We start from the raw sequence: 16,590 nt of genomic DNA on the forward strand, positions 1-16,590 counted from the left end.
TTTTTGTATGAAGTTCGCACATCGTCAGTCACCTTTTTTTCTGTTCACTTGTGGAAAATATATTCCATAGTAAAAATAAATACAAATGCCTAGTTTTTATCTTGGGTTTTTTCGCATGTTTGTTTTTACGTTAACAAGATTTTTTTACATTAGATCCACACAGGAAGCCCTGAAGAAATAAATAATCCTTCGGGGCCTCTGTTATCGTTGGGTATGCTGTGTGGGTTATCTTTTTAGGGAAAGGGAGGAGAGATCTGGGAAGGAAAAAAGGTATGAGGGTGGGTCGAATCTGGGGGTCAATGAATTAATCCATCCCGCCCACTGCGGCGCAAGGCGATTGGACGAGAGAGAGTCCGGCTGGAGAAGTCAAAAGCCTCCCTCCAGCAGTATCTCAGTATATAGTATATATACTACCGCTTCGCAGTAGGTGAGCAAACGCAACCGCCTCAAAACCTAGACAAAACTCACCCCATGAATACTTGAAGCGACTTACCTGCTGATAATATTTTTTTTTGAAACAATAATAAAATATAATTGAACATAAAATAATACTTATAAATCTAAGATCATTGAACATAAAATAATACTTATATATCGAAGCATGAAACAGAACAAGACTCAAAGATTAAAAGTAAACTGTGTCAACATAAAATCGAACACAGAAGATCTGTCTTACCGGGAAAATGCCTTTAACCACTTGGCCATTGGGACTTATTTATTTTATGTCATTTTTGTCGAACCCATATTACTAATTCATAATTAACAATTAGATCTTCCAAAAAATTTTTCCCACATTTTTTGCTCCTATTTTCGAATGATTACAGAGTTCTGAAGAATTTGTTTGTAACCTAGATAGTGTCTCGGATAAACATATCCGATTTTTATTAATATGGGACACCTATTGACTCTTTCTAATATCTAAATGAATATTCAATCTTTATTTGAATAAATATTAAAATAATTTATAAAGTATTTGGCTATTTTTAAAACGAAAAAAAAACATACAATAATAACTACAGATATGAACTTTTCTAAATGAACAACTTATATTTACACCGTATCTTCTAAGAAAAGAACTGATCTAAAAATGCACATTTAAATATGTAATAAGATCATGACGTACAATGAAAAAATAGATGAATAAACAAAAAATTCTGTTTATTAAAACAAAAATTTTACCACAATAATACTCTAATTTGCTTAAAAATTCGTTTCGCTTTAAATCACTCATCTTTATTGAACGTGAATCCATTGATGTTTCAATACGCGTTTCATTAAAAATGTAAATTTTGTTCATTTTAATGGTTCAAATTAATATATTCATTAATATATTGTGTCCATTTATATTAGTGCATTATTTTTCTACTATTATTAAAACTGCTTGTTAATTATTCAACAATTAATTATTGAGAAATTTTCTTGTTTTTGGTATATTTTTATACAGCCCACGTCTATCAGTTTATAATTTTACACTATCGAACATACCCTAATATAGCTCAAATTTCCGCATATCAACAACTACAGCATAAACTAGCTAAGTTATTACTAAACTTACTAGATTATTAGAAGACAATATAAGCGATTTTAGAAAATTTAAAACATAAAAACGATGCTATTCTCCCAGCGCAATTAGAAGAGCAGCGTCCCGGCAAGACGAAGGTCCTGGGTTTAAGCGACAGATGCGCCCGTATTTTTATTTTAATTTTTCTGGTTCAATTTTTCATTTGAGAATCGCTCATATTGCCTTCAATAATTAAATATGATATTTTAAGATTTTACTCACTAAGTTATTTTTAGATTTAGGTTTTCATAGAAATGTTATACACAAAACCATGCATTTTTTAGAAAAATAATAATACATCAATTCTCATGGCACAATTTTGTGATATTTCAACTCAAACTTTATTACTAATAATAACAATAATATACCTTTTCAGGAATTAAAGTACAAAACATTTATCCAATTATGTTGTTTACGTTTAAACAGAGTTCACGCGTAATAATAATTACAAAGCGGACTTCTTTATAACTCAACTTTTTTTATATAAATTGAATGATATTATTATTGAATATTTAAAAATAAAAATAAAATAGATTACTGAAAATTAAACTTGTTAATAATAAATGAAAAATAAGTTATTATATTTTATTAAAATGATTACGCTACACAGTGATTTTGCCATTATTGAAGAAGTTGTTTAAAACTACTTAAGTCATTATATTCGATTCCTATTTCTCAACAACTTAGTTTATTGTTGTGCGTTTGGTCTTGAAAACAAATCTATGTGCTATTAATCTTCCCTCCTTACATTTAACCGCTAAGTTTCCCTAACTTCAGAATAATGAAGCCTTTAGGGTCCACCGTTACACCTTTCGACATCTCCACTTAGTTCCCGGGGTGAATTGACTTCTCTTGTACTCTTTACCTGAAACACGCCATCGAAGAGACAATTACCAAAAGAACTTCGAGCTTTTTACGAAGAACTTCTAAAGGATGGAACCACCCTCGAACTTTGCGGATTTTTACACAAGCCGATTAAGGTTTTAGGAGTTTTACACATATTTTTTAGTAGGTCCTTAGTGATTATATTACTATCGAAATTATCTGAAACGCGAAAAATGTATTGATCTTCTTTTATTGTTTTAGTTTTTTTATTTCAAGATTGGACTGCCCTGACGCTATAAACTAGATGTACCTCCAAAACGTACTAGATAGTATATGTTATTTCACAATAATAATTTTGTTCAATTCTCTTATGGAAAGAATACATATACTGTGTAATGAGCTAATGGATGTCGTTGATATTTCAGATTTAAATCTTGACACATTCAAAGCCAAATTAGTTTAGCACTTTTTAGTTAATGTAAATAGCGAGTGATCATAATTTATGCACATGCAATATCTTTCCAATTATTATTTTTTTTATTATTCATACAAATTTCTGTCGTTCTCAATTTATTTTGTAAGCGTTATGTAAAGGCCCAAGAGGGTGTTACAAAATAAATAAATTATGTGCTTAAGAAAATTTTTGGCGGATGCCTATGACTATTTATAAACGGCAGTGAAAACCGGGAGATATTTAGTGCCCATTAAGCTACTAAGTACCTGAATTTAGGTTGATAAACGACAAAAAAGTGTAAGGTAAATGTAATTTTGGGAAAACTTTCCATCAGATATCAGAAATAAACCACTAACGTCACCTTGGCAAAATGTAAATTGTAATTAATTTTTATTTTGTTTATTTGGGCACATATTTTTCAGGGTAACAATAGAATGTTACCTTAAATCTGGTAAGTAATCGGATTCTAAAGCGTACGTTCGAATCCTACCGGCTGCGCCAGTTTGTAGTGATTATTATTTTTAAGTAATTTTTTCCCTTTTGCAACGTGTACGGTGCCTATTTATTTATAGGGTAATATTCTTCTTTGACAATGTTTTATTTTTCATAAGATTCCTCACAAGATCGCCCCTGTCTCACAATGTAAAGGCAAGGGAACTTTGTCACCACCAGTTAAAGTTTTTAGTAATAACCAACAATAAGTTTTTGCGATCCAAACATATTTGTTTTTGCAGTAAAACTAAAATGTTGTTGAATGGATATGGTAAATGAATGCATGCAATTAAAATAAAAGATTTGTTAGACAATTTTAAATAGTGACTTAGCCACAGAAGCGACATCGTTATTAGGCACCCAGGCTGGCATTGTCATGCAGGAGGCTGACTCTCGGGTTCAGCATTCCCCTCCTGCTTCTTTGAATGTATCTTTTGAGTTTAAGGCTAGCGCCACACTTGACGGAAATTCCGTCGCGTATCTTCCGCTGGAGTCATTCCGTTACCATACGTTGCAGCCACACTGAATATTCAGTGGCGGATTATCAGTCGACTGCCAACGCTTATACAGCGTGGTCGTAATGGATCCGATAGAAGTGATAGCTATTTATGAGGCATTAGAAGAAGAAAGAAAAAGAAAGCGTAAATATTGGGTTCATCCCATAAATACTCTTCGACTAGAAATTGGGCAATTTCATACCTTGTATATGCAACTAAGAAATTATCCAGATAAAGTATTCGAATGTCCATACAATAATTTGATGTATTGCTGAATTTAACGAAGGACTATATTACCAAGCAAAATACAAAACTTAGAACGGCTATATCTCTCCCAAAGGCAAACTCTATTTTGCACTTCGATAATAAATCTTTCAGTGTCGAACATCCTGTGCGTTCGTCGCCGCCGCGTGTTATCCGCCGAATGTGGCGCGATGCATACAAATACTTGGAATGCGACTTTGCCGATCTTCCGCCGACGGAAGTTCGGTGCGCGGAGGACGGAACAGACGCGAGTGTCGGCGGTCCGCCACGGAGCGACCGATCGTCCGCGACGGAACGACCGATCTTCCGCGTAGTGTGCCCGCTATTTGTAATTGTATACAAATTACAAATAGCGAGCACACTACGCGGAAGATCGGTCGTTCCGTCGCGGACGATCTGTCGCTCCGTGGCGGGCCGCCGACTCTCGGATTGACTCCCGCGGAAGTTACGCGACGGAATTTCCGTCAAGTGTGGCGCTAGCATAGACATGAATATTAGTAGACCTGCCCTAAGTGATTAAAAGCGTATTATCCCCACTCCCCATACCGGTTCCATTGGAGCCGGCTGTGCTCGCGTATGGCCTCAAGTGAAATTTGAAAACGTGACGTCATCATTCTTGTGCGAACTATGGTCGAGGCATCATCGGTTCATTTTACGAAATAACACTGCAAAATGTTGACTTGTGATATGAAAACTTGTAAAAATAGATGTGAAAAAGAGAATAAACCCAATTGTCGTATTACATTCCATAAGTAAGCATTATTTTACTTTATTTTAAGCTTATTCACACCGTATTATATGGATCAGTTTTAGAAACATATACTATCACATCACAATGTAGCGATTCTCAAGTGTGCTCATCGTTGTTTACTGGGGTAAGTAAATTATGAAACATTTGTAAAAGTGTCTTACTAAATACTAAATACTCTGAAACTAACTACGACTCTGAAAATAGAAGCTGCCTTACTTTGCCGAATTTGGACTTCGCAAATTAGTTCATAACGTGGCGAGTAATTTGCGCTCCCATGTAAAAATGTCTATTCATTCAAAAGCAGATTTTACTTTTAAGAACTAAATGGTGATATTATAATGCGAGATGCCTATTTACTGTCAGATTGATTTATTGACGAATCACAGTCAGCCTTACCCCCTTCGTTCTTCAACAGTTGATTTTACCCCTCGCCATTATCTTCTCGTCTTTTAGTTCCTATGTCTGTGGGCGCTAGCCTTACGGTATTGCAGTACCTATGCCTCCGGATTAATGATATTCCTTTAGGCATAAAATCCACGAAAGGTATCCCCTTACAATCGTTTATTTAAAATGAATAGGTATAGGTAAATTCTTCGAAATCAATTGTCCGAAAGACATAATTTTCGAATGATAAAATTCTTAGAAATACACATTTTCAAGTCTTTAAGCAATTCTTCAGTTTTTCGACAAAAACGGAAACACTTAAAACTTTAAATATCCACCGAAAATTGTTACATGCTACTACGACTAATCGCAATTTTTGCACCGAAAAAACATGAACAAAATTCTATGAATTGAGATGTTCGAAGAATCGCATGGTCGAAGAAAATGTAATCGAAGAATCAGTAGTTATTCGAAAAACTTATTTCGAAGAAAACGTTAGATATCGTAAACAATATCCCGAATTGTCATTTCAGGTGAATACTGATTTTATTTATTTCTATTCCAAAGAAAATATGATGATTTTTTTAAATTTTAATAACTGGTTTAAAAAAATTTACTTCTGACGTATTTGTATTGATAAGTAGCTGCACCTCGCCACACATTGCTGTGGCACAGTCTGTATGTGTAGATATAGCGCATGTTTATTATGCGTACAACAGATGGAACCGTTTTAAAAAAAACTTGTTTGTCCAACAGATAGCGCTGTTTTACAAAAAAAATGTCTTAACACCAAGCCACTTTTGATATCTATATAATATAGGCATATACGCAGACGTAATCGAATGCAACGTTATGTCAAGGCATTAGATGAAGATTTTTTGGAGATTAAAGATTTTGAAAAAACGAACATTTAATTTTTTTTATATACACTATATAATTGAAAAAGCTATTTATAAAACCTTAAAACAATTGCGACAATTTATAAATAGAAAACTTATTTAAAATGGAGTCGATAATCGGAAAACGTTTGGGAACCACTTTTTAGATACTAAATGCATGGTTTAATCGATCATTAAAAATAATTGAAGATTGTTCAAAACAAAATTCGTCTCCATCAGTCATTATCTGAAATAAATATTATGTGTTTTTCCTTTCCTAAACGAAAATTTGAAACAGAAAAATCAAAAAACATACGGTCACATCTAGGACTGGAACCTAGGACCCGTTCCTTGCCGGGGCGCCGCTCTACCAACTGAGCTAATGGGACCTTCAGTCATATTTAACTGTATTATACTTCGAATAAGAACTACCAACATTTTCTTCATTTTTTTCTCCGCACATTTTTATTGGTAGCTATCTTTATCAACCCGAACTAAATTGAATCTAGACAGTGGCTTTAGATAAATATATCGTATTTTAATTTTAAAGTGCGACAACTATTGATTTTTTCTACAAGTCTAGGATGAATATTTTATTTTTAGGAATAACTTAGTGACTAAAAAAACGATATATTCCTAAACGAAAATTTGAAACGGGAAAATCAGAAAATGATACGGTCCTTGTCCTTGTCCTTTTCAGGTCTATCTTTACGTATAGGACAATCTTTATTTATGATATAAAGATTGTCCATTGATTCCATTACAAGTCTCAAGTCCGCCCAACTATTGAATTTGGGGGCCACCTTTGGGCTGGTGCCCCAAAATACTTAATAAACCTGCTTGAATCTGTGCAAAGGAGAGCGATCCGTCTGATTGACAATCCGTTGTTAACAGACCGATTGCCTTCTCTTATGCATAGACGCAATGTAGGCATGCTATGTCTGTTCTACAGGTATTTCAATGGAGCCTGCTCCAAGGAGCTAGCAGCATTGATTCCTGATGCACCGGTGCACATGCGCGAAACTCGACGGACACGAGCTGAACACCCGTTCACGGTTGTCGTTGGCTTCATGAGAACTGGCCGTTTTTACGACTCGTTTTTGTGTTAGTCGGCTCATATGTGGAACGAGCTACCGGCATTTGTTTTTCCTCCCTCCTATAATCCGAGCCTCTTCAAGGCCCGCATTAACAAATCCCTTCCTACAGCCCCTACCTTATTCCGCCTCACAACGCCGCCCAACCGGGTGGTCACATGTCTGTACACTGCACAGGCAGGGACGCTCTTGTGAGGTGTCACATAAAAAAAAATACAGAGTAAATATTGCATTTGTCAATATATCTTATTTTAATTTTAATATGCGACAATCGTTAATATTGTCATGAATAATTAAATATCACATTTTGAGGTTTTACTTATTAAATTATTCCAAAAAAATAATAATAAATTGTTATCACATGGTGCCTTCATATCGTCTCCACACGTACTACATACATACACCCCATACAACGTCTTCACACGTCCTACATACACCCCATACAACGTGAACGTGCATAATACGTTAAAGTTCCTTTCCGATTCGTGACAAATTTAGTTTACAACTGTATTGAGTTGACAAGCGCGTGTTAAAAACTTGACTATGTTGTGGAACGGACGCGAACTTTGTTTTATTGGACTATAGCACTTTTGCTTGTATACTTAAAAGTTGTTAAAGCCCGGCTTTACCCGATATGAAACACGATGCTTTTGGTGTGCAACATTTATAAATACGTACCAAATAATAATGTTTCGGAATAAAGAAAAACACTAGAAGTGCCTCCCATAAATATAAATTTAAATTAAATAAATAATGTTCCATTTATCCCAAGAGTCCAGTGCTCCGTCTCACTTACACTCACCTACCATAATAGTTATCCATTCCATATCAATTTCGCAAGAACAGTTTTGTATTGAAAATATATTTTGTTTATTTATTTTTATGAACAAAAACTGACGGGTTACAAATCACCTGATAAAATTTGAAAATCTCTTACAGTCTTCGGAAAATGTTGCTTGTGTCGTGATGCAGAATAATTGAACTCACGACGCCTGTGTCGAACTCAGACGCGATACCAACTCACTAGACACTGACCGGTCACTAAGCAAATATTTGGATTATGAAATATGCCTACAAGGCATTTCTTGTGTTATTATTTATTCTATGGCTCTGTAACTCTGGAAATAACGTAGGGTGCTGAAAATAGCTGCATTGTTATTTAGACATCATGAAATTTGTCAGCTTATTTAGATATTGGAAAACAGATTTTCTGTTTTGATTGTTAAGATAATATGATGACATTTAATTTATTTTTATCTTTTGAACAACAAAATGAGTAAAACCTCAAATTGTAATATTTAATTATTAAAGATATATTAGCGATTCCTAAATGAAAATTTGAAAAAATTCGAAAACATCTAGGACTGTGACAGTATCTTTTTTCTGATTTTTCTGTTTAAAATTTTTATCTTCAATAATTAAACATTTAATTGAGTCTATGTTATTTTGTTTTATTAACGAGGAACGGTAGTTACGACGACTTTAACTTTTGATTTAGGATTTGAATATTGAAAATGATTTGGTTCACCCCTGAATTTCCATTACACGAATGCTTTTAACAGATTACACGATTTGCGGTCTGTAATTGTTTGTGAGATGCCAAAAATATCTGGACTGTAATGTAAACGATAGTGGTTACATCAAGTCTCAAAGATTATAAAAACATCCAAAAGTAATCCGAAAAGAAATAATATTTTACGTTAATTTTCAGATGAGTTTAACTTGATTCAAATTTTTACAAATATTGCCAAATCTTCTTACTTTTCCTAATGAGATGAACCTAAGTGAGTAGCTTAGTTTTATTAGAAAAATGAATGAAAGATGATTGGGTTAGTTAGTTAGTCAATGAATATCTTGCAGCACATACGTCCGTTCTAAAGGAAACTACGAGCTAACGAGGAAGAGAACTGGAAAGAGCTCCCTACCTACAGATCTGCTAGAATCGAGTATACTCGTAATTATTCGTATACAGCCGACATGTTATCTCTATCAAGTAAGTACCGCCACCTATGGAAATATCTTAAAACAGAAAAGAAAAAATAAAATAGCCCACAGTCATTAATGGATGTGTGTATAATTCATTATGATGTCTTATATACTAAAAAAAATGTAATAAGCAGTAATTGTTGAATGAAACACTAGTATATATTGAATTATTTCGCGGATAAGATATAAGCCGCCATACCTCAGTGGTCAGAGCTGTCGACCGGAAATCGAAAGGACACGGGTTTAAGTCCCGTTGGCGTCATGTATCTTTTATCAGGAGATTTTTCAATGTGGATGAGTGTTTCAGGCTAATAATTATTGCTTATAAAAATAATTGTTACCCTTTTTTGCTATGCATAAAAAATCTATACATTTACAATTAATTCAGTATATCAGTTGAAAAACATAAATAAATAATAAAATAAACTCAACTCTATATAAATGCAAACCCAGAGAATTTTTTTTTACTTTTAGAATAACTCAATGAGTAAAACCTCAAATTGTTATATTAAATCTTTGAGGACAATATTAGCAAATCTCAAACGATAATTTGAAACAAAAAATGAGAAAACGATACAGTCGCATCTAAAAAGTAAACCCAGGACCTCAGCATTGCCGGAACTCTGCTCCACTACTGAGCTAATTCGACCTTTTTCATTCGGTCATGTTTAACTGTATCATACTTTCAACATTATCTTAATTTTCGCATATTTTTGTTGACTGCTATCTTTACGTATGATCGCAAGATTCTTCCCGAACTAAATTCAATCTAGATAGCGTCTTGGATATCGTCATGGCTCGATAAAATATCGCATTTAAAATGTGTGTTTAAAACCAAATCTAATTATCTTTTCGCAAATGAAACATATATCACTCGACACTCAAACAATATACTTACGTACCATAAAGTGGTATCAGCCTATGTTAATATTAACCCCACAGCCTTTCACCATTGTCCTCTATTAAGCCATTGGGGGGATTTAATTAAATCGCTAAAACCTCCATTCACGTATGAATTCGATAAACTTCATTTATATTTCCATGAATACAAAATAACACATGAAGAAGGCAATATTAAACATCGCCTATAATTTATTGCCATTAAATTTACCATAAAAAAGTCATTAAAAGATCCACCCGGCGCATGAATTCCTGAAATATTGCAGCGTGCGTAGAGATATGGGAAAACCATTGATGTTACCCAAGAAATCCATTAAAAATACATTATTTTGTAAACACGCGTATCAGGATTGGGGCTGTATTTTACCGTCGAATTCGAGGCAAGTCACAATCAATCACGATTTTGACAGATTCCAATAAGTAGGAAGGCTTAGACGAAAGCTGAGAAAAATTGGCATGTGTGTTCTCAATACACGATAATTCTATAAGAGTTTAACCTTCGTAAATCGGGGCTTTCTTTGTCGTTGTGTAACAATGTCTGGGAGCAAGAAATATTATATTAAACGCTTGTGTGTGTTCTTCAAAGTTAACATATTTCAAGGCAATTTTTTTTGTTTTCTTAAGTTAGTCAGAAGTATGGAAGATCTGCAGTATCTGATGTCTACAGTCCAAAATAATAGTATTTGAAGGTCAGGTTATTGAAAAAAATTCGTATTTATTAGATAACCAACATTTCAGCCATGTTTCACTCCGAGTGGTTCGACTTAGCAAGGGTGCCCGGGTTCATGGGGTGAGATTTTTCTAGGTCTCGGCTTATGCGTTTGCACACCTACTGCGTGGCCGGTCGGCCCGGTAAACACTGGTTAAGAGAGACCCATTGACCTCTCCACCATGACTCTATAGACACATCACTTTATACCGCAGTGGAAGAAATGGATTCATACGTCCGTCACTACTGGACACACTGACTCCCAGATTCCTACCCACCCCTCATTTTCTTCCCAGAAACATCATCCACACAATATCCCTAAAGATTACATTGGCCCTGAGGGAAATTATTATCCACAGGACCTCCTATGTAGAGCTTATGTAAAAAAGGTATGTGAGTATTTTAAAGCTCGTCTAGTGACAGCTGTTACGGCGTTCAAAGCCATTAATGTACTGTGTAATTTAGTTGTGAGGATGAGAATGAGTTTGTTTATTCATTCTGGAAAGTGTGTTTGCGAGAGACGGGAAGGCTGATATGGTTTTTGAAAGAAAGGTGAATGCAGGAAACTAAAATAATGAATAACCCAATAAAGTAGAATAAAAACGGTCAAAAGAAGTGAGGCCATAGTGGAGTTCTTATAACAGAATTAATGTATAACGGTGAGGCGCAAAACTGGCAGAAAAATAACTAGGCTGAATGCAGTCAATGAAATCCCTGAGGCGATTCTGTGATTATGTCCAAATGGACCTGACTATCTTAATAAAATAGATCGCAATCGCGATAAAACTGGCTTCACTTCTACTCATGTCACATCTACTGAAATCTCCACAAATCTTTTTCCAAATTTGTGATGGTACGGAAATTAATTCGAAAAGATGAAAGTATAAAATAGATAAAATATATCACGAGTTTGAGAAAAAAAGAATCTTTAATTACGACCAAAACAGTTCTAAAGCAAAATCTGGTCTCCTTCCTTACAAGCAAACTTCCTTGGATCGACAAATTGGATGTAAACTTAAGTGACCAGCTCAGGCAAGCGGGTCTCATTGAAACCAGAGTTAAGTTAGCCTTTCAGAAGTTGGAGGTATTGTATACTGTATGAGCCCGAAGTTACATACATACTCGTATAACTTCTCTAATAGAGTACTCTACAATAACGCTTAATAGATGTTGTTAGAGCGTGTAGATTTAAGTATTGATATTTAGTTTATGTTGTTTTAAGATGTCTCCATAGGTGGCAGTAGTAAAGCCACATGACAGAGACAACATGTCGGCCATATCCGAATGGTTACGAATTTTTGAAGTACAACCGATGCTAGCCGATCTTCAGGCAAGCAGTTCAGTACAGAATAATTTATTTCCTCCTATAGAACGGACGGAAGTAAAGTGAGATATTCATTGTAAATATCTCACGATAGTAAACATTCTCGTAATCTTAGACAAATAGAAGTAATTATTGAATCAAGTGTATTGCAATTTAAGAGAATTAACCGTACATCATACAAATTAAAATACCTATTTTCTGCAGATTTTTGTATCCGCATTTGGTTAGGAGAACTTAGACACAACGCAAGTAGTGTACAAAAAATTCATGCAGGGATTATATTCCGTGCAAGAACTGGTCGTTTTAACCAAAATAACGAGCATTAACTACGATACGGTATGAAAAAAATACGAAAAAACAACCTCTAAAAAATAATTTTAAATTTTTCTTTCACATTGTTTTCCGATTTTATGTCCGGGTTAAATCTTCCCCATAGGAAAAACTAAACCCTTCCACACACATTTCCACAAATGATCATCTAGTCAATCAACATTATGCAAGTGCATTATATAAGCAAAATAAATACAAAACAATACAAGAACAACACGTCAACTCACCAGAGATCAAATGGGAAAATAATTCACTGACTCCAGATATTTTTATGTCAGAGGGTTCGGCTCGGTAGAACTCCTAACAGGGCCTATAAATCCTACTAAACCCTCAACATAAATAGTGAAAAAATCTTTCGTTATCCTACATGTATTTAAAATGACTAAATTTTTCTTTCACATATTCAATAATATTATTATTATAATTATTTTAAAAAAAAACAGTTTCAAGTATTCAATGTGTCGAAAATTTGATTGAAAAAACTAGGTTGAGTGACCTGTTTTGAATAGGTATGTACTTTTTCCACAATCCAGCCTTTATCTTTTCTTTTTCTTCTTTCTATTACGTTCTTTAACCTCATAAAATTCAAGAAATTCCAGACATTTGTAATTATTAAAAACATCCACACTAATATTAGATAACATTACAAGACTGTACAAAACCTTAAATCAAGGAGGAGTAAAAAGTTGGCAATCTCACCAAACACAACCACTAAAAACATCCATCAAAAACAACCACCACCAACCACAAATTTTGGTCAGCCAAGTGATTTAAACAACCACCTTGAACCATACCGAAGCAGTTAATGATTCGAAGGGGACGTTCGTTACGTCGATAAAATCGGTCTACCCTCTAAGCTGTCTTCAGTCCACAGTACAAGAGACAATGAGATAATCACACAAGTCGTTACACCCTGAATCTGCTCCAATGTCTTACAAATAATTCAATTGAACATTCAGAACCTCTGAGCTGGAATGTTTTACAAATATTTCATGGTTGTGCAAAATGCTCACAGACAACGATTGATGAAATTATGTTGTACAATACGAATTAAAAGTTAATATTATAAATCTAGATTTAATATTATAGAAAATAAAAATAGTATTTGAACAATTTGAATAGCGCCGTTTTTTCGAAAAATTAAATTAATTATTTATTGATTCATAAATTATTAAAATTAATTATTGACGGTCTCCGTGGTCGAGGGGTAAGGCTAGAACTAGACATCCGAAGTTTTTTTTTAAATTCCGGCGTGCGCAAGTAAATTTTAATTTATGAATTTATTTTATTTTACAGTTGATTCATCTTAAATAATATGTGGTATACTTTTAGCATGTTCCAGAGTGGACGATGCTTTCAGTATCGCCATGGTGTGAGACCACCATTCACATTTAAAACGTCGCTAATCGTATTTAGTGACCATATCTGAATAGCCACACACTCCTCAATTTCCTATTCCCCTATTCCCCGTCTCCTTCCCCTCCTCACTATCCCAATACGTCTATTGGGGATGACATAGTCTCACTGGCTCCAGACGGGTGGGATTCATGCTGATTATTACTGTGGCAGTTTATTTATGTATGGTTAATATTTTGTATCACTCGTGTTGAAGCCCCTGAAGAGGAGGTTAATAAATAAATAAAATCAATGTATGTTTTTGTTATTCAATTTGAAATTTTGATTCTTTTTCATAGACTTTCATAGTATATTATAAACCTACTATCATTGTAAGGACGGACGTATGTATGGATGAAGAATGAGTTAATGATGAATTTGTGTATATGAACTGTCTGTCGGAAACAAATATAATACAGGGTTTTCCAATAAGAGCTGTTATTTCGAATAGCCCGCTATTTTTTTTTTCTTTTTTTTCAAAAATTATTTATTGTAAAATTAAAATTACAAAAGGTATAGCTTATGGGTAAACCCCATTTCTTCCAGCTAACCACATTTATTTAATTACAATGTTTATACAGATAAAATAACAATATACCAATGAAAAAATAAAAAAATACAAATATATATACCAATAAAAATAGGTGTTTCATTTACGTGAGGTATTCACTCAACGTGTAGTGACATTTATTAACAAGGAAAGTGTTTAGTAACGATTTGAATTTGTGTGTATCTTGTATTTGTTTAATGTTATGTGGAAGGTTGTTATATACTTTAATGGCCATGTAGTATGGTCCTTTTTGGAATATTGTTTTGTTTGCTTTTGGTATTAGTAAGTTTTCTGTGAGCCTTGTAGCGTATTTATGTGTTGAGTTTTTTAGTGGGAACTTGTCTGTAGATGATCGCACTAACATGCATAACTCCAATATATATATGTCTGTGACTGTCAGAATTTTCAGATTTTTAAACATAGGTCTACATGAATCTAAACGATCAGAGTTTGTAATTTTTCTTATGCATCTCTTTTGTATGATGAATACATCTTTAGCGTTTACCGAGTTTCCCCAAAAAATAATACCGTATTTTATTATTGAGTATACATAACCATAGTATGCGGCTATTACTGATTCGGTGTTTAATATTTTTCTTAAGGTACCCAGAACATAAGAAAAACTACTGATTTTTGCTACAATTTTTGAGACATGTTCTTTCCAGTTTATGTTATATCTAATTCCATTCCCAGTAGTGAACAGGTTTGGGAAGGTTCGATAATATTATTATTAATGTTTACATTTATATTTATAGGTGTAGCTTGCACTGGACAAAATTTTAAAATTTGGGTTTTGTTTGTGTTGAGTGATAGATGTTGCGATAACAGCCAGTTTGCTATTAATTGGCAAGTCTCGTTAACTTGTTTGTTAAATTCGTCAACGTCTCCATTACATTCAAACAACAAAGCGGTGTCATCAGCAAACATTGAACATTCTGTGCCAGCAATTATTGGAAGTTCGTTTATATAGATAAGGAAGAGGAGAGGCCCAAGAATGCTTCCTTGTGGCACACCCTTGTTTATTGTTCTCCATTTGGATTCTACCATGTACTGGACCATTTTTTCATTGATATTTGAAATTTGAACTTTCTGCTGACGATTTTTTAAGTACGATTCAAACCATTTTAATGCTAGACCTCTAATACCCACATGTTCAAGTTTAGTTAGAAGAAGCTCATGATCAACATTGTCGAATACTTTTGAGAGGTCGAGAAAGATACCTACAGTTTTTTTACTAATATTAATATTTTCTAGAATTTTGTTCAAAAAATTGAAAACTGCCTGTGTTGTTGAACGGCCTTTACGGAATCCAAATTGTTGTGGACATATTATCTCAAAGTTTTCGAGAAAGTTATAAATGCGATTGTACATGGCTCTTTCAAATATTTTTGAAAAGTTTGGTAATAAGGATATCGGTCTGTAGTTTGAGATTTCCTGTTTAGGACCCTTCTTATACAAAGGTACAATAATAGATTGTTTTAATTGTTCTGGGAAGGTTCCTGATTCAAAAGATTTGTTAATTAATATTTCCAACGGGTAACTTAACGCTTCTGCACATGCTTTTATAATTTTTATAGGGATTTTGTCAGTGCCGACACTGCTTTTATTTTTCAGCTTTACGATGATTTTAATAATTTCCTCCCTGTTTACAGGCGTTATAAAGAATGATCACGACTGTTTGTTTTTGACTGTTTTGACAGATTGTGGATGTAGAGATGTGTTTTGTGGTGGTGGCGGTGGTGCAAAGAAAATGTTAAATTCATTTGCAATGTTTTTTGGTTCTGATACCAGGTTATCATTTATTTTAAGACAGATTTTTGGTTTACTTTTAGAATTAGAATTATTTGAGTTCTCTTTTATTATGTTCCATGATGTTTTGGTTTTATTTTGCGCGTTTTGAATTCGTTTACTATTGTAATTCCGTTTAGCTACCTGTTTTACTTTACTGAGAATTTTTTTGTATTGTTTGTAATTGTTTATGATTGTGAGGTCATTTGTGTTTTTTTGTTTCATGTACAGATGTCTTTTTTGTTTAATAGATATCTTAATACCAGTCGTTACCCAATTTATTTTGCGTTTTGGGGATATTTATACTGTTTAAAGGGGAAACAAAGCTTCATACCATTATTTATTTCATTAATGAAGTATTCGTAGCTGTCATTAATGGATTCAAAGGATTTCAGTGGTTCCCAACAT

Source organism: Hesperophylax consimilis, chromosome 2 (assembly GCF_061612785.1).
Source record: "Hesperophylax consimilis isolate HC1 chromosome 2, BYU_Hcon_1.0, whole genome shotgun sequence".
In the NCBI taxonomy this organism is placed as follows: domain Eukaryota; kingdom Metazoa; phylum Arthropoda; class Insecta; order Trichoptera; family Limnephilidae; genus Hesperophylax; species Hesperophylax consimilis.